This window comes from Cololabis saira, chromosome 19, assembly GCF_033807715.1.
Source record: "Cololabis saira isolate AMF1-May2022 chromosome 19, fColSai1.1, whole genome shotgun sequence".
Classification (NCBI taxonomy): Eukaryota; Metazoa; Chordata; class Actinopteri; order Beloniformes; family Belonidae; genus Cololabis; species Cololabis saira.
In genome coordinates this window covers 1,452,063-1,472,565 of record NC_084605.1, presented here as the reverse complement: position 1 = coordinate 1,472,565, position 20,503 = coordinate 1,452,063, and positions in this window count along the sequence as shown.

Below are 20,503 nucleotides of genomic sequence, written 5' to 3'. Positions count from 1 at the left end.
CCCACTGCAAGCGCCTCCGCCCACAGAAGAAGATGTGGTTCTGACCTCAGCGACCTCCAAGCAGGTCGTGCTCCTGGAGCCAGCGGCCCCGTGGGGAGACCGCATGGAGGAGGCCAATGAGAGGAAGACGGCTAAATACCAGGCTCTGGTGGAGGAGTGTCGGCTCATTGTGAGCCCCTTGAGGTGGGAATGGATGCAGAGGGTCGGCAGGCCCGTCCCTCTGCAGGCCCGTCCCTCTGCAGGGCCTGCAGCATGCTGGGGGTCGGCAGGCCCGTCCCTCTGCAGGCCCTGCAGAGGGTCGGCCGGCCCGTCCCTCTGCAGGCCCTGCAGCATGCAGAGGGTTGGCAGGCCAGTCCCTCTGCAGAGGGTCGGCAGGCCAGTCCCTCTGCAGAGGGTCGGCAGGCCCGTCCCTCTGCAGGGCCAGTCCCTCTGCAGGCCCTGCAGCATGCAGAGGGTTGGCAGGCCAGTCCCTCTGCAGAGGGTCGGCAGGCCCGTCCCTCTGCAGAGGGTCGGCAGGCCAGTCCCTCTGCAGAGGGTCGGCAGGCCCGTCCCTCTGCAGAGGGTCGGCAGGCCCGTCCCTCTGCAGAGGGACTGGCCGGCCCGTCCCTCTGCAGGGCCTGCAGCATGCAGAGGGTTGGTTAGGGTTAGGCCAGTCCCTCTGCAGGCCCGTCCCTCTGCAGGGCCTGCAGCATGCAGAGGGTTGGTTAGGGTTAGGCCAGTCCCTCTGCAGGCCCGTCAGGCCCTGCAGAGGGTCGGCAGGCCCGTCCCTCTGCAGGGCCTGCAGCATGTAGAGGGTCGGCAGGCCCGTCCCTCTGCAGGGCCTGCAGCATGCTGGCCAACATCGTTATTAGTGAGAGTTCTGGGTTTAACTCTGTAAACTGGTCGTCACTGAGGAGAAAAAAGAAAGTGCCATAAACATTTTAAGGTGTTTTATGTGTTTTATTTTTAAAAACACATGAACTTTTCAACAGAGAGTCTTTCAGGAGAATCCATCAGATTTCATCAGATTTCATCAGATTTCATCACAATTCATCAGATTTCATCAGAATTCATCAGAATTCATCAGAATTCATCAGATTTCATCAGATTTCATCAGATTTCATCAGAATTCATCAGAATTCAACAGATTTCATCAGAATTCATCAGAATTCATCAGATTTCATCAGATTTCATCAGATTTTATCAGATTTCATCAGGAATTCATCAGATTTCATCAGATTTCATCAGGATTCATCAGAATTCATCAGAATTCATCATAATTCATCGGATTTAATCAGATTTAATCAGATTTCATCAGAATTCATCAGAATTCATCAGAATTCATCAGAATTCATCAGATTTCATCAGATTTTATCAGATTTTATCAGAATTCATCAGATTTCATCAGAATTCATCAGAATTCATCAGAATTCATCAGATTTCATCAGATTTCATCAGAATTCATCAGAATTCATCAGAATTCATCAGATTTCATCAGATTTCATCAGAATTCATCAGAATTCATCAGATTTCATCAGATTTCATCAGATTTCATCAGAATTCATCAGAATTCATCAGATTTCATCAGATTTTATCAGATTTAATCAGATTTAATCAGAATTCATCAGATTTCATCAGATTTCATCAGAATTCATCAGATTTAATCAGATTTTATCAGATTTCATCAGAATTCATCAGAATTCATCAGATTTCATCAGATTTCATCAGATTTCATCAGAATTCATCAGAATTCATCAGAATTCACCAGATTTCATCGGATCTTCCAGGTTTTCAGTTTTCTGCTTCTCTTCAGACGTTTCTTCTTCTGTCTGAAAAAAACAACAAAACACATTTAATTAAAGGAATAAAGAAAAGTTTAATAAAAAAAACCCTAGGTATTAATTTGTTTTATTCCAGCTTTCCTGCCTGTTCTGGTAAAGTTTAAACTATTCTGGTTAAACTGAACCCGGTTCTGGAATTAAATGATATTTTTGGTACAAGGTCAAATATGAAACTTCAACCTACAATTTTTATATTTAACTCTTCGTAATTTAGCAAATTCACCAAAATATTAAAATGTTGCTGTACACGTCATTAACTATTACTTTAGAAACAACAGCATCATTAGAAGGAGTTATTGATCCAGAATCAGAAATAAATCAGTTTAGATCAGGAATCAGAAATAAATCACTTTAGATCAGGAATCAGAGATAAATCAGTTTAGATCAGGAATCAGAAATAAATCACTTTAGATCAGGAATCAGAAATAAATCACTTTAGATCAGGAATCAGAAATAAATCAGTTGTGAAATGTCGAGAAAAAAGTAAAAATGTCGAGAGAAAAAAGGCAAAGTTTCGACTTTATTCTTGAAATCGTATTTCAACATTAATCTCGACATTTTGACTTTTTTCTGGAAGTGCATTAATGAAATAATGAAAAATAAATCTTCCCCTCTCAAATATTTTTTGTCCTGCCTGGCCCGGATTCTCTTCCGTACAAATCTTTGTTAATAGAAATGTTGAAATCTCACCCGTTAATACCTGTGTTTTCATCTGCAGGAGTTTCTCTAACGTTAATACCTGTGTTTTCATCTGCAGGAGTTTCTCCCCCGTTAATACCTGTGTTTTCATCTGCAGGAGTTTCTCTAACGTTAATACCTGTGTTTTCATCTGCAGGAGTTTCTCCCCCGTTAATACCTGTGTTTTCATCTGCAGGAGTTTCTCTAACGTTAATACCTGTGTTTTCATCTGCAGGAGTTTCTCCCCCGTTAATACCTGTGTTTTCATCTGCAGGAGTTTCTCCCCCGTTAATACCTGTGTTTTCATCTGCAGGAGTTTCTCACCCGTTAATACCTGTGTTTTCATCTGCAGGAGTTTCAGAGTTTCTCCCCCGTTAATACCTGTGTTTTCATCTGCAGGAGTTTCTCTAACGTTAATACCTGTGTTTTCATCTGCAGGAGTTTCTCCCCCGTTAATACCTGTGTTTTCATCTGCAGGAGTTTCTCCCCCGTTAATACCTGTGTTTTCATCTGCAGGAGTTTCTCTAACGTTAATACCTGTGTTTTCATCTGCAGGAGTTTCTCTAACGTTAATACCTGTGTTTTCATCTGCAGGAGTTTCTCTAACGTTAATACCTGTGTTTTCATCTGCAGGAGTTTCTCACCCGTTAATACCTGTGTTTTCATCTGCAGGAGTTTCTCCCCCGTTAATACCTGTGTTTTCATCTGCAGGAGTTTCTCACCGTTAATACCTGTGTTTTCATCTGCAGGAGTTTCTCCCCCGTTAATACCTGTGTTTTCATCTGCAGGAGTTTCTCTAACGTTAATACCTGTGTTTTCATCTGCAGGAGTTTCTCCCCCGTTAATACCTGTGTTTTCATCTGCAGGAGTTTCTCCCCTGTTAATACCTGTGTTTTCATCTGCAGGAGTTTCTCCCCCGTTAATACCTGTGTTTTCATCTGCAGGAGTTTCTCTAACGTTAATACCTGTGTTTTCATCTGCAGGAGTTTCTCACCCGTTAATACCTGTGTTTTCATCTGCAGGAGTTTCTCACCCGTTAATACCTGTGTTTTCATCTGCAGGAGTTTCTCACCCGTTAATACCTGTGTTTTCATCTGCAGGAGTTTCTCACCCGTTAATACCTGTGTTTTCATCTGCAGGAGTTTCTCCCCCGTTAATACCTGTGTTTTCATCTGCAGGAGTTTCTCCCCCGTTAATACCTGTGTTTTCATCTGCAGGAGTTTCTCTAACGTTAATACCTGTGTTTTCATCTGCAGGAGTTTCTCCCCCGTTAATACCTGTGTTTTCATCTGCAGGAGTTTCTCACCCGTTAATACCTGTGTTTTCATCTGCAGGAGTTTCTCCCCCGTTAATACCTGTGTTTTCATCTGCAGGAGTTTCTCCCCCGTTAATACCTGTGTTTTCATCTGCAGGAGTTTCTCCCCCGTTAATACCTGTGTTTTCATCTGCAGGAGTTTCTCACCCGTTAATACCTGTGTTTTCATCTGCAGGAGTTTCTCACCCGTTAATACCTGTGTTTTCATCTGCAGGAGTTTCTCTAACGTTAATTCCTGTGTTTTCATCTGCAGGAGTTTCTCACCCGTTAATACCTGTGTTTTCATCTGCAGGAGTTTCTCACCCGTTAATACCTGTGTTTTCATCTGCAGGAGTTTCTCCCCCGTTAATACCTGTGTTTTCATCTGCAGGAGTTTCTCACCCGTTAATACCTGTGTTTTCATCTGCAGGAGTTTCTCTAACGTTAATACCTGTGTTTTCATCTGCAGGAGTTTCTCCCCCGTTAATACCTGTGTTTTCATCTGCAGGAGTTTCTCCCCCGTTAATACCTGTGTTTTCATCTGCAGGAGTTTCTCCCCCGTTAATACCTGTGTTTTCATCTGCAGGAGTTTCTCCCCCGTTAATACCTGTGTTTTCATCTGCAGGAGTTTCTCCCCCGTTAATACCTGTGTTTTCATCTGCAGGAGTTTCTCCCCCGTTAATACCTGTGTTTTCATCTGCAGGAGTTTCTCCCCCGTTAATACCTGTGTTTTCATCTGCAGGAGTTTCTCCCCCGTTAATACCTGTGTTTTCATCTGCAGGAGTTTCTCACCCGTTAATTCCTGTGTTTTCATCTGCAGGAGTTTCTCACCCGTTAATACCTGTGTTTTCATCTGCAGGAGTTTCTCACCCGTTAATACCTGTGTTTTCATCTGCAGGAGTTTCTCCCCCGTTAATACCTGTGTTTTCATCTGCAGGAGTTTCTCCCCCGTTAATACCTGTGTTTTCATCTGCAGGAGTTTCTCCCCCGTTAATACCTGTGTTTTCATCTGCAGGAGTTTCTCACCCGTTAATTCCTGTGTTTTCATCTGCAGGAGTTTCTCACCCGTTAATACCTGTGTTTTCATCTGCAGGAGTTTCTCTAACGTTAATACCTGTGTTTTCATCTGCAGGAGTTTCTCACCCGTTAATACCTGTGTTTTCATCTGCAGGAGTTTCTCCCCCGTTAATACCTGTGTTTTCATCTGCAGGAGTTTCTCCCCCGTTAATACCTGTGTTTTCATCTGCAGGAGTTTCTCACCCGTTAATACCTGTGTTTTCATCTGCAGGAGTTTCTCTAACGTTAATACCTGTGTTTTCATCTGCAGGAGTTTCTCCCCCGTTAATACCTGTGTTTTCATCTGCAGGAGTTTCTCACCCGTTAATACCTGTGTTTTCATCTGCAGGAGTTTCTCCCCCGTTAATACCTGTGTTTTCATCTGCAGGAGTTTCTCCCCCGTTAATACCTGTGTTTTCATCTGCAGGAGTTTCTCCCCCGTTAATACCTGTGTTTTCATCTGCAGGAGTTTCTCACCCGTTAATACCTGTGTTTTCACCTGCAGGAGTTTCTCTAACGTTAATACCTGTGTTTTCATCTGCAGGAGTTTCTCCCCCGTTAATACCTGTGTTTTCATCTGCAGGAGTTTCTCTAACGTTAATACCTGTGTTTTCATCTGCAGGAGTTTCTCTAACGTTAATACCTGTGTTTTCATCTGCAGGAGTTTCTCCCCCGTTAATACCTGTGTTTTCATCTGCAGGAGTTTCTCACCCGTTAATACCTGTGTTTTCATCTGCAGGAGTTTCTCACCCGTTAATACCTGTGTTTTCATCTGCAGGAGTTTCTCCCCCGTTAATACCTGTGTTTTCATCTGCAGGAGTTTCTCCCCCGTTAATACCTGTGTTTTCATCTGCAGGAGTTTCTCTAACGTTAATACCTGTGTTTTCATCTGCAGGAGTTTCTCCCCCGTTAATACCTGTGTTTTCATCTGCAGGAGTTTCTCACCCGTTAATACCTGTGTTTTCATCTGCAGGAGTTTCTCCCCCGTTAATACCTGTGTTTTCATCTGCAGGAGTTTCTCACCCGTTAATACCTGTGTTTTCATCTGCAGGAGTTTCTCCCCCGTTAATACCTGTGTTTTCATCTGCAGGAGTTTCTCCCCCGTTAATACCTGTGTTTTCATCTGCAGGAGTTTCTCACCCGTTAATACCTGTGTTTTCATCTGCAGGAGTTTCTCCCCCGTTAATACCTGTGTTTTCAGGAGTTTCTCCCCCGTTAATACCTGTGTTTTCATCTGCAGGAGTTTCTCACCCGTTAATACCTGTGTTTTCATCTGCAGGAGTTTCTCCCCCGTTAATACCTGTGTTTTCATCTGCAGGAGTTTCTCTGTTACGGCTCGCTCCTCTTCACCTTCACATCCACCCCTCCCCCCTCACTGATTGCTCCATGGCTCAGCCCAGCACACCTGATGTCCCTCACCAATCTTCACACCAGCCTGCCAATCTACAATCAACCACTGCCAGTATAAAGACCCAGTCTGCACTTCATTCCTCGCCAGAGCTTCACCTGTCTACACGTATGGTAAAGTACTACAGGCCAGCCTACAGTTTAGCTCTCTAAAGTTGTAGCAGAACTATTTAGCCTCACAGCTATTGCTAAGCTGTTAGCTTCATGCAGTTACAACCTTTTGTTTTTCTCCTGCTGTGGTTTTTTCACCACTGACCCCGTTCTTCTCTTCTCCTCAGTTCTCTGGATTTCTACGCTGAGCTGCGGTCACCTGCGGAGCCCACACCCCACTCCAACTTCCTCATCACTGCTTTTGGCCTCTTAAATAAATAAGCCCACGGGCTTCACCAAGCTTACGTCTCCTCGTTGCTGTGCGCTTGGGTCACACTCACTAGCCATAACATTCTCCCCCGTTAATACCTGTGTTTTCAGGAGTTTCTCCCCCGTTAATACCTGTGTTTTCATCTGCAGGAGTTTCTCACCCGTTAATACCTGTGTTTTCATCTGCAGGAGTTTCTCACCCGTTAATACCTGTGTTTTCATCTGCAGGAGTTTCTCTAACGTTAATACCTGTGTTTTCATCTGCAGGAGTTTCTCCCCCGTTAATACCTGTGTTTTCATCTGCAGGAGTTTCTCACCCGCTAATACCTGTGTTTTCATCTGCAGGAGTTTCTCTAACGTTAATACCTGTGTTTTCATCTGCAGGAGTTTCTCTAACGTTAATACCTGTGTTTTCATCTGCAGGAGTTTCTCCCCCGTTAATACCTGTGTTTTCATCTGCAGGAGTTTCTCACCCGTTAATACCTGTGTTTTCATCTGCAGGAGTTTCTCCCCCGTTAATACCTGTGTTTTCAGGAGTTTCTCCCCCGTTAATACCTGTGTTTTCATCTGCAGGAGTTTCTCACCCGTTAATACCTGTGTTTTCATCTGCAGGAGTTTCTCCCCCGTTAATACCTGTGTTTTCATCTGCAGGAGTTTCTCTGTTACGGCTCGCTCCTCTTCACCTTCACATCCACCCCTCCCCCCTCACTGATTGCTCCATGGCTCAGCCCAGCACACCTGATGTCCCTCACCAATCTTCACACCAGCCTGCCAATCTACAATCAACCACTGCCAGTATAAAGACCCAGTCTGCACTTCATTCCTCGCCAGAGCTTCACCTGTCTACACGTATGGTAAAGTACTACAGGCCAGCCTACAGTTTAGCTCTCTAAAGTTGTAGCAGAACTATTTAGCCTCACAGCTATTGCTAAGCTGTTAGCTTCATGCAGTTACAACCTTTTGTTTTTCTCCTGCTGTGGTTTTTTCACCACTGACCCCGTTCTTCTCTTCTCCTCAGTTCTCTGGATTTCTACGCTGAGCTGCGGTCACCTGCGGAGCCCACACCCCACTCCAACTTCCTCATCACTGCTTTTGGCCTCTTAAATAAATAAGCCCACGGGCTTCACCAAGCTTACGTCTCCTCGTTGCTGTGCGCTTGGGTCACACTCACTAGCCATAACAGTAAGCTCTGGCCAAACTGACCCAGCCAGCATGACGGATAGGACTCCGCCCTTGACCCCGCTTCAGGCCCAGGAGGCTAAATTGGCTCAACACTCTCGTCTGCTATCCGAGGCCTCTACGGTCATTGCAAACATGAAGACTGATCTCCAAGCGGTTTTAAGTGCTCAGCAGGCCCAGGCCTCTTCCCAGCAGACCCAGGTCAGCCGTCTCGCCACCTCAGTCCAGGCCCTCACTGACCAGGTCGCCGCTCTCATAGCACAGACCGCTCCGCCCTCAGCTCCTCCGATTCCAGCGCCCAGGCCCAACTTAGTCCCTGAGCCAGACACGCCTCCACCACGGGAGCCCCATCTTGTTGCTCCGGCTCTCTACGATGGGTCATTCGCTCTCTGTCGGGAGTTCATAATGCAGTGTGAATACGTTTTTGATCTACAACCTAGCATGTATTCCACTGCCATTGCTCGCATAGCGTACATTGCTAATCTGACCACGGGGCAGGCTCGTCGGTGGGTTATGGCTAGTCGAGAGGGCTCTGCACCCTATATGCAAGACTATGCAGCCTTTATTGAGGAATTTAGGACTGTTTTCGATCATGATGTCCATGGGCAGGATGCCGATTCAGCTCTTTCCGCCCTCCAGCAGGGTTCTGTCTCTGTGGCAGAGTATGCCACAGAGTTTCGCATCCTTGCAGCTCGCTGCAAATGGAACGAGGCCGCATTATTCAGTGCTTTCCGGCGGGGCTTAGCAGAGCCTGTGAAGGACGCCTTAGCCGGTAGAGAGAGGCCTAGTACCTTGAACGAGCTTATCTCCCTCTCCATTTCTCTTGATGAACGTCACCGGGAGCGCAAGCGAGAGAGGGCTCACCACAGTCGTAATGTACCCAGGCCACTCGCTCCGCCTCCGGTCAGCTTTGATCGGCCTGTCCAGGTCTCCCCTTCAACTTCTTCAACTTCTGCTGCTGAAGAGGAGCCTATGCAGTTGGGACGAGCTCGCTTGACTCCTGCAGAACGTGAGCACCGGAGACTACAGGGGCTCTGCATGTATTGTGCTAGCTCCGCGCACTCTGTTGACTCATGCCCAATCCTGTCTTCCAGAGCCTCCTCAGCTCGGCAGTCAAAAGACAGGGCTCACCCGCTCGGGGGTTCCGAGTGAGCCGCTTGGTTAACCCCCAGTCCCTCTCCAGTAAGGCCAGGTTCATTGTCACTCTTGCCTGGCAGGGAGGGACGCTCACCACTCCGGCGCTGATCGACTCTGGGGCTGATGAGAGCTTTATTGACCATCGCTACGCCATGGAGGTGGGTCTCCCCATTGCACCTCTGGAGAGGTCACTCTCAGCATTCGCTCTGGATGGACACCCTATGGGGCCCGTCACCCACCGGTGCGACTCACTCACCCTTACGGTCTCTGGTAACCATGTGGAAGACATCCGCCCCTACATTATCAACTCTCCTGACATGCCATTCATCTTAGGCAGACCTTGGCTGGAGCTCCACACCCCTCACGTCTGTTGGAGCTCGGGCCGCATTCTCAGCTGGAGCATTCCCTGCCATGCCCGCTGCCTTCGGTCCGCCCAGACGCCTTCCCCGGTTAAGCGGCCCAGTCCTGTTCCTCCTGATCTCACCAAGGTTCCCGCTGAGTACCACGACTTGGCAGTGGCCTTCAGTAAGGAACGCGCCTGCACCCTTCCTCCCCACCGACCTTATGACTGTGCCATTGAGCTCCGTCCTGACGCCCAACTTCCAGTGAGTCGCCTCTACAATCTCTCTCTACCGGAGAAGGGGTTATGGACTGTTACATAAATGACTGTCTGGCTGAGGGTCTTATTCGCCCTTCCACATCTCCGGTGGGAGCAGGGTTCTTTTTCGTCAAGAAGAAGGGTGGGGATCTGAGGCCCTGCATAGACTACCGGCAGCTCAACAACATCACAATCAAGAACAAATACCCTCTCCCCCTCATGAGCTCCAACTTCGAACCCCTCGTTGGTGCTACCATCTTCACCAAGTTGGACCTCCGGAATGCGTACCACCTTGTGCGTATCCGTGAGGGGGATGAGTGGAAAACCGCCTTCAAAACCCCCAGTGGACACTACGAATATTTGGTCATGCCCTTTGGACTCACCAACGCACCCGCAGTCTTCCAGGCTCTTATGAATGACGTGCTCAGGGACATGCTAGAGGTATTCGTGGTCCTCTACCTGGATGACATCCTTGTGTTCTCCCGGGGCCTCCAGGAACATGTCCAGCATGTCCGCATGGTCATTCAACGCCTCTTGGAGAACCGCCTTTTCATTAAGGCTGAGAAGTGTGTCTTTCACTCACCTTCTGTGGAGTTCCTAGGACTCATTGTTGAGGATGGCTGCATTCGTCCTGACCCCCGCAAGGTTCAAGCAGTCGTCGACTGGCCTCAACCCACCACCCGCAGACAGCTCCAAGGTTTCCTAGGATTTGCAAACTTCTATCGCCGTTTTATTCGGAACTACAGCCGCATAGCTGCCCCCCTTACTCAACTCACCTCTACTCAACGTCCCTACATCTGGACACCTTCTGCCGACGCCGCCTTTGCTGCCCTCAAGAAGCACTTCACCACAGCCCCAGTCCTCCTCCATCCTGACCCCTCCAGGCCTTTCATAGTGGAGGTAGACGCTTCAGAGGTAGGCATAGGGGCTGTCTTGTCCCAACGGTCAGCAGAGGACCAGAAGCTACACCCCTGTGCTTTCTTCTCCCGTCGGTTTAGTTCAGCAGAGGAGAACTACGATATCGGGAATAGAGAGCTGCTAGCCGTGGTGGCAGCCTTTGAGGAATGGCGCCACTGGCTTGAGGGCGTGGAGGAGCCCACAGTTGTCTGGTCTGATCACAAGAATCTAACCTTCATCCGGGCTGCCAAGCGCCTTAACTCTCGTCAGGCAAGATGGGCACAGTTCCTGGATAGGTTCAACTATATCCTTACCTACAGACCTGGCTCCAGTAACACTAAGGCTGATGCTTTGTCCCGACTCCACGCACCTGAGAAGTCCTCGTCCGAGCCTGAGCCCATTATCCCTGCTTCTCGTGTCATAGGGGTGGTCACGATGAACATCGAGGCAGAGGTCAAACGGGCCCAACATGCTGAACCCGGGCCGGACGACTGTCCTCCTCGCCGCCTCTTCGTTCCCCAGTCGGTGCGGTCTCAAGTGCTGCTGTGGGGCCATACCAGCAAGTTTGCTTGCCATCCCGGATTCCAACGGACCCTCTCCTTCCTGAGCCGGCGGTTTTGGTGGCCGTCCATGAGAGCTGACGTCCGGGAGTTTGTCGCTGCCTGTGCCACCTGCTCCAGAGCCAAGGCGTCACATCAGCCACCAGCTGGACTTCTACGTCCTCTTCCTGTGCCCAGTCGTCCTTGGTCTCACATCTCCTTGGACTTCGTGTCCGGGTTTCCCCCTTCCCATGGAAACACCGTCATTCTCACCGTAGTGGACCGGTTTTCCAAGGCTGTTCACCTGGTAGCACTTCCTAAGCTCCCGTCCTCGGCTGAGACGGCTGAACTCCTCACCCAGCATGTATTCCGGCTCCATGGACTTCCCAGTGACATTGTTTCTGACCGGGGGCCCCAATTCACGTCCCAGGTCTGGCGAGCCTTCTGTAGGGAGATCGGCGCCACTGTAAGCCTCTCCTCAGGGTACCACCCACAGACCAATGGCCAGGCGGAACGGACCAACCAGAGTCTGGAGTCTGCCCTTCGCTGCGTCTCTGCTCTCCATCCCACCTCCTGGAGCAAGGATCTACCCTGGGTGGAATACTCAATCAACACCCTGACCTGCTCCGCCACTGGGACGTCTCCGTTTGAGGCATCACTGGGTTACCAACCCCCACTCTTCTCTCTCCAGGAGTCTGAGGCCTCTGTCCCCTCTGTCCAGGCCAACTTCCGGCGATGTCGGCGGGTGTGGAAGGAGGTTCGCGCTGCCTTGGTACGCTCCAATAAGCGCTCCTGCCGTGGGGCCAACCGTCGCCGCACTCCGGCACCGGTGTACCAGGCCGGACAACAGGTCTACCTCTCCTCTGCCGATCTACCGCTCCAGGTATCCTCCAGGAAGCTGGCTCCGCGGTATGTCGGTCCCTTCGAGATTGACCACGTCCTGAGTCCAGCGGCTGTGCGTCTCAAGCTTCCGGTCTCCATGAAGCATGTGCATCCCGTGTTTCATGTGTCCAAGGTCAAGCCTGTCTCCTCAAGCCCTCTCATGCCCGCCGCCCCTGCCCCTCCGCCTCCTCAGATGGTCGACGGTCATCCCCAGTGGACTGTTAGAGGGCTGCTGAAGGTGCGGCGGTGGGGTTGTGGGTTCCAGTACCTGGCGGATTGGGTGGGTTACGGCCCAGAAGAACGCTGCTGGATCTCCAGGAAGCTCATCATGGATCCCTCTCTCCTGCGGGACTTCTACCGGGCTAACCCCGACGCTCCCGGACGGTCGCCAGGTGGCGCCCCTCGGAGGGGGGGTCCTGTTACGGCTCGCTCCTCTTCACCTTCACATCCACCCCTCCCCCCTCACTGATTGCTCCATGGCTCAGCCCAGCACACCTGATGTCCCTCACCAATCTTCACACCAGCCTGCCAATCTACAATCAACCACTGCCAGTATAAAGACCCAGTCTGCACTTCATTCCTCGCCAGAGCTTCACCTGTCTACACGTATGGTAAAGTACTACAGGCCAGCCTACAGTTTAGCTCTCTAAAGTTGTAGCAGAACTATTTAGCCTCACAGCTATTGCTAAGCTGTTAGCTTCATGCAGTTACAACCTTTTGTTTTTCTCCTGCTGTGGTTTTTTCACCACTGACCCCGTTCTTCTCTTCTCCTCAGTTCTCTGGATTTCTACGCTGAGCTGCGGTCACCTGCGGAGCCCACACCCCACTCCAACTTCCTCATCACTGCTTTTGGCCTCTTAAATAAATAAGCCCACGGGCTTCACCAAGCTTACGTCTCCTCGTTGCTGTGCGCTTGGGTCACACTCACTAGCCATAACATTCTCCCCCGTTAATACCTGTGTTTTCAGGAGTTTCTCCCCCGTTAATACCTGTGTTTTCATCTGCAGGAGTTTCTCACCCGTTAATACCTGTGTTTTCATCTGCAGGAGTTTCTCACCCGTTAATACCTGTGTTTTCATCTGCAGGAGTTTCTCTAACGTTAATACCTGTGTTTTCATCTGCAGGAGTTTCTCCCCCGTTAATACCTGTGTTTTCATCTGCAGGAGTTTCTCACCCGCTAATACCTGTGTTTTCATCTGCAGGAGTTTCTCTAACGTTAATACCTGTGTTTTCATCTGCAGGAGTTTCTCCCCCGTTAATACCTGTGTTTTCATCTGCAGGAGTTTCTCTAACGTTAATACCTGTGTTTTCATCTGCAGGAGTTTCTCACCCGTTAATACCTGTGTTTTCATCTGCAGGAGTTTCTCCCCCGTTAATACCTGTGTTTTCATCTGCAGGAGTTTCTCTAACGTTAATACCTGTGTTTTCATCTGCAGGAGTTTCTCCCCCGTTAATACCTGTGTTTTCATCTGCAGGAGTTTCTCACCCGTTAATACCTGTGTTTTCATCTGCAGGAGTTTCTCCCCCGTTAATACCTGTGTTTTCATCTGCAGGAGTTTCTCCCCCGTTAATACCTGTGTTTTCATCTGCAGGAGTTTCTCTAACGTTAATGCCTGTGTTTTCATCTGCAGGAGTTTCTCACCCGTTAATTCCTGTGTTTTCATCTGCAGGAGTTTCTCTAACGTTAATACCTGTGTTTTCATCTGCAGGAGTTTCTCTAACGTTAATACCTGTGTTTTCATCTGCAGGAGTTTCTCCCCCGTTAATACCTGTGTTTTCATCTGCAGGAGTTTCTCTAACGTTAATACCTGTGTTTTCATCTGCAGGAGTTTCTCCCCCGTTAATACCTGTGTTTTCATCTGCAGGAGTTTCTCCCCCGTTAATCCCTGTGTTTTCATCTGCAGGAGTTTCTCCCCCGTTAATACCTGTGTTTTCATCTGCAGGAGTTTCTCCCCCGTTAATACCTGTGTTTTCATCTGCAGGAGTTTCTCCCCCGTTAATACCTGTGTTTTCATCTGCAGGAGTTTCTCCCCCGTTAATACCTGTGTTTTCATCTGCAGGAGTTTCTCCCCCGTTAATACCTGTGTTTTCATCTGCAGGAGTTTCTCACCCGTTAATACCTGTGTTTTCATCTGCAGGAGTTTCTCCCCCGTTAATACCTGTGTTTTCATCTGCAGGAGTTTCTCCCCCGTTAATACCTGTGTTTTCATCTGCAGGAGTTTCTCTAACGTTAATACCTGTGTTTTCATCTGCAGGAGTTTCTCACCCGTTAATACCTGTGTTTTCATCTGCAGGAGTTTCTCCCCCGTTAATCCCTGTGTTTTCATCTGCAGGAGTTTCTCCCCCGTTAATACCTGTGTTTTCATCTGCAGGAGTTTCTCACCCGTTAATACCTGTGTTTTCATCTGCAGGAGTTTCTCCCCCGTTAATACCTGTGTTTTCATCTGCAGGAGTTTCTCTAACGTTAATACCTGTGTTTTCATCTGCAGGAGTTTCTCTAACGTTAATACCTGTGTTTTCATCTGCAGGAGTTTCTCCCCCGTTAATACCTGTGTTTTCATCTGCAGGAGTTTCTCCCCCGTTAATCCCTGTGTTTTCATCTGCAGGAGTTTCTCCCCCGTTAATACCTGTGTTTTCATCTGCAGGAGTTTCTCCCCCGTTAATACCTGTGTTTTCATCTGCAGGAGTTTCTCCCCCGTTAATACCTGTGTTTTCATCTGCAGGAGTTTCTCCCCCGTTAATACCTGTGTTTTCATCTGCAGGAGTTTCTCCCCCGTTAATACCTGTGTTTTCATCTGCAGGAGTTTCTCACCCGTTAATACCTGTGTTTTCATCTGCAGGAGTTTCTCCCCCGTTAATACCTGTGTTTTCATCTGCAGGAGTTTCTCCCCCGTTAATACCTGTGTTTTCATCTGCAGGAGTTTCTCTAACGTTAATACCTGTGTTTTCATCTGCAGGAGTTTCTCACCCGTTAATACCTGTGTTTTCAGGTCCAGAGTTCCCAGAGTTTCCAGAGTTTCCAGAGTTTCCCTCCAGGTCACTGAGTTTCTGGATCAACAGCTTACGAGCGTCTCTCTCCTCCCTGAACTGCAGGTACTGGTTCGTTAACTCCACCTGCAGATGATCCACCTGGAGAAGAAATAAGATAATAATAATCCTCCATCACTGAACTGAATATCTGCACCACCTGGAGAGAAATAAAGATAATAATAATCCTCCATCACTGAACTGAATATCTGCACCACCTGGAGAGAAATAAGATAATAATAATCCTCCATCACTAAACTGAATATCTGCACCACCTGGAGAGAAATAAGATAATAATAATCCTCCATCACTGAACTGAATATCTGCACCACCTGGAGACCCCTGGTACCCTTAGAACCCAAAGTGATGCAGCGTTTTAATGAAGTCGTGTTGCACAAAATCAGAATAATGAATAGCAGTATGTGTATTTATTAGTGTATAAATTACCATTATCTGTATTTATTAGTGTATAAAGTACCAGTATGTGTATTTATTAGTGTATAAAGTACCAGTATATGTATTTAATTAGTGTATAAATTACCAGAGTCTGCAGATTCTCCTCTCTTTCCTTCACTTCCTTCACTTCCTTCTGCAGCTGCTGCTTTTCTCTCCTTAAAACCTCCGTCTGATTCTGTTCTTCTTCTCTTTCCTCCGTCAGTAATCTCAGACGGGACCGGAGCGGCTCCAGGTCCCGGATCTGGTCCCGGATCTGGTCCTGCTGGAGTTCTGGACCGTTGGAGAAACAATTCATTATTCAATCAAAAAATACATTTTCAATTAAAGAAACATTTTTGCGTGCGAGCCTGCGTTTTTTCGTGCATTTTGACTTTTTTTCTCAAAATTTCACCCTTTTCTCAAAATTTCAACTTTTTTTCCAACTTTTTTCATCAAAATTTCAACTTTTTTCTCGACTTTTTTCTCAACATTTCAACTTTTTCATCCAAATTTCAACTTTTTTCTCTAAATTTCAACTTTTCTCTCAACTTTTTTCTCTAAATTTAACTTTTTCCTCAAAATTTCAACTTTTTTCTCGACTTTTTTCTCAAAATTTCATCTTTTTCATCAATTTTCATCAATTTCAACTTTTTTCATCAAAATTTCTACTTTTTCATCAAAATTTCTACTTTTTCATCAAAATTTCTACTTTTTTCTCTAAATTTCACCTTTTTCTCAAAATTTAAACTTTTTCATCAAAATATCAACTTTTTTCACGACTTTTTTCTCAAAATTTCAACTTTTTTCTCAACATTTCAACGTTTTTCTCGACTTTTTTCTCAAAATTTAAACTTTTTTCTCAAAATTTCAACTTTTTCTCAAAAAGGCTCCAGGTCCCGGATCTGGTCCTGGATCTGGTCCTGCTGCAGTTCTGGACCGTTGGAGAAACAATCAATTATTCAATCAAAAAATACATTTTCAATTAAAGAAAAATTCCCTTCAATCAAAAGTGTAAAAAATATTTGAGACTCAAAAAACTGCATTAAACACTGATTTTCTTTGATTGGAAATGTTTTCTTTTTTTTATTTTTATTTTTTATTTAAAAAAAAGAGAAAAAGGAAAAGTTTTCTTTGATTTTACGTTTTTTTAGTTTGAAGCAAATATTTTGATTAAAGTTGGAAATTTGTGTCTTTATCATTTAATCAAAAAAGAAGTTGCTTCAAAAAGGAAAAGAAATATTCAATAAAAAAAATCACTTCAATAAAAAAAAACTTTTAATTGAAAATATATTTTTCGATTGAATAATTAAGACACAAATCTTCCTCCAAACTTCATGAAACTACAGGATGAAACTGTAAAACTGCAGGACTGAATAACGAACAGATCAATAACAGATCAATAACAGATCAATAACAGATCAATAACAGATCAATAACAGATCAATAACAGATCAATAACAGATCAATAACAGATCAATAACAGATCAATAACTAGATCAATAACAGATCAATAACTAGATCGATCAGGAAGTAAAACTGGGAGAAGTTGATGAAATGATGAAAACACATTTCAGGAAACAAACATTTATCTGACTTCAGATTATTGATTAGGAACAAACTAAAACAGTATGCAGGATTGTTTGTGCCAAAATTAAATAAATAAATATATAATTAATTATTTAATTAATTAAATGTGTCATTAATTAATTAAAATATGAACGAAATATGTCATTAATTAATTAAATGTGTCATTAATTAATTACAATCGGAATGAAATATGTCATTAATTAAATGTGTCATTAATTAATTAAATGCTGAAATAATTAATTTAATACTGAAATAATTAAATATATTGTTTTACTTAAAATGAATCATATTTTAATTAATGAATGACATATTTAATTCTAATTTTAATCAATTAATGACACATTTAATTAATGAATGATATATTTCATTCCCATTTGAATTAATTAATTATGTATTTATTTATTTAATTTTGGCACTAAAAGTTCTCCAATTAATTAAAATTGGAATGAAATATGTCATTAATTAAATGTGTCATTAATTAATTAATTAAATGCTGAAATAATTAATTTAATACTGAAATAATTAAATATTTTTTTTTACTTAAAATGAATCATATTTTAATTAATTAATGACATATTTAATTCTAATTTTAATCAATTAATGACACATTTAATCAATGAATGATATATTTAATTCCCATTTGAATGAATTATTATATTATAATTTATAATTTTGGCAGTAAAAATCCTACAGAGAAACGTATTAATTCCAGACGTTTCCAGAGAAACATAAACTCCAGATGTTTCCAGAGAAACGTATTAATTCCAGATGTTTCCAGAGAAACGTATTAATTCCAGACGTTTCCAGAGAAACGTGTTAATTCCAGATGTTTCCAGAGAAACGTATTAATTCCAGATGTTTCCAGAGAAACTTATTAATTCCAGTTGTTTCCAGAGAAACTTATTAATTCCAGATGTTTCCAGAGAAACGTATTAATTCCAGATGTTTCCAGAGAAACGTATTAATTAATACGTTTCCAGAGAAACGTATTAATTCCAGTTGTTTCCAGAGAAACTTATTAATTCCAGATGTTTCCAGAGAAACATATTAATTCCAGTTGTTTCCAGAGAAACGTATTAATTCCAGATGTTTCCAGAGAAACATATTAATTTCAGATGTTTCCAGAGAAACTTATTAATTCCAGATGTTTCCAGAGAAACTTATTAATTCCAGATGTTTCCAGAGAAACATATTAATTTCAGATGTTTCCAGAGAAACGTATTAATTCCAGATGTTTCCAGAGAAACGTATTAATTCCAGACGTTTCCAGAGAAACGTATTAATTCCAGAGAAATGTATTAATTCCAGATGTTTCCAGAGAAACTTATTAATTCCAGATGTTTCCAGAGAAACATATTAATTCCAGATGTTTCCAGAGAAACTTATTAATTCCAGATGTTTCCAGAGAAACGTATTAATTCCAGATGTTTCCAGAGAAACGTATTAATTCCAGACGTTTCCAGAGAAACGTATTAATTCCAGATGTTTCCAGAGAAACGTATTAATTCCAGATGTTTCCAGAGAAACATATTAATTCCAGATGTTTCCAGAGAAACGTATTAATTCCAGAGAAACGTATTAATTCCAGACGTTTCCAGAGAAACGTATTAATTCCAGATGTTTCCAGAGAAACGTATTAATTCCAGAGAAACGTACTAACTCCAGAGGTTTCCAGAGAAACTTATTAATTCCAGAGGTTTCCAGAGAAACGTATTAATTCCAGATGTTTCCAGAGAAACGTATTAACTCCAGACGTTTCCAGAGAAATGTATTAATTAATACGTTTCCAGAGAAAAGTATTAATTCCAGATGTTTCCAGAGAAATGTATTAATTCCAGAGGTTTCCAGAGAAACTTATTAATTCCAGATGTTTCCAGAGAAACGTATTAATTCCAGACGTTTCCAGAGAAACGTATTAATTCCAGATGTTTCCAGAGAAACGTATTAATTCCAGATGTTTCCAGAGAAACGTATTAATTCCAGATGTTTCCAGAGAAACGTATTAATTCCAGAGAAACGTATTAATTCCAGACGTTTCCAGAGAAACGTATTAATTCCAGATGTTTCCAGAGAAACGTATTAATTCCAGAGAAACGTACTAACTCCAGAGGTTTCCAGAGAAACATATTAATTCCAGATGTTTCCAGAGAAACGTATTAATTCCAGATGTTTCCAGAGAAACGTATTAACTCCAGACGTTTCCAGAGAAATGTATTAATTAATACGTTTCCAGAGAAAAGTATTAATTCCAGAGGTTTCCAGAGAAAAGTATTAATTCCAGATGTTTCCAGAGAAATGTATTAATTCCAGAGGTTTCCAGAGAAATGTATTAATTAATACGTTTCCAGAGAAATGTATTAATTCCAGAGGTTTCCAGAGAAATGTATTAATTAATACGTTTCCAGAGAAACGTATTAATTCCAGATGTTTCCAGAGAAACGTATTAATTCCAGATGTTTCCAGAGAAACGTATTAATTCCAGTTGTTTCCAGAGAAACTTATTAATTCCAGATGTTTCCAGAGAAACGTATTAATTCCAGATGTTTCCAGAGAAACGTATTAATTCCAGATGTTTCCAGAGAAATGTATTAATTCCAGATGTTTCCAGAGAAACGTATTAATTCCAGAGAAACGTATTAATTCCAGACGTTTCCAGAGAAACGTATTAATTCCAGATGTTTCCAGAGAAACGTATTAATTCCAGAGAAACGTACTAACTCCAGAGGTTTCCAGAGAAACATATTAATTCCAGATGTTTCCAGAGAAACGTATTAATTCCAGATTTTTCCAGAGAAACGTATTAACTCCAGACGTTTCCAGAGAAATGTATTAATTAATACGTTTCCAGAGAAAAGTATTAATTCCAGAGGTTTCCAGAGAAAAGTATTAATTCCAGAGGTTTCCAGAGAAATGTATTAATTAATACGTTTCCAGAGAAATGTATTAATTCCAGAGGTTTCCAGAGAAATGTATTAATTCCAGATGTTTCCAGAGAAACGTATTAACTCCAGACGTTTCCAGAGAAACATATTAATTCCAGATGTTTCCAGAGAAACGTATTAATTCCAGATGTTTCCAGAGAAACGTATTAATTCCAGACGTTTCCAGAGAAACGTATTAATTCCAGATGTTTCCAGAGAAACGTATTAATTCCAGATGTTTCCAGAGAAACGTATTAATTCCAGACGTTTCCAGAGAAACGTATTAATTCCAGATGTTTCCAGAGAAACGTATTAATTCCAGACGTTTCCAGAGAAACGTATTAATTCCAGATGTTTCCAGAGAAACGTATTAATTCCAGATGTTTCCAGAGAAACGTATTAATTTATCAGCGGCCCTCTGCCCACCCTCGGCCGCGGCGAACAGAACTTCAGTCGCCTCCTTCACCTCCACTTCTGGCTCCAGGCTGTCTGCGGTATCCATGGCTTTCATTCCATTGACAATTTTAATTTATTTTGGAACCGCCCTTCATTCTACCGGCACGACGGACTTCACCCGAGCAAGCTTGGCAGCCGCATGCTTACAACAAACATACAGCGCACTGTACACACCATTGATTACATACAGGACACCCATGCATGACTACTTACATGCCACGCCCACTCCC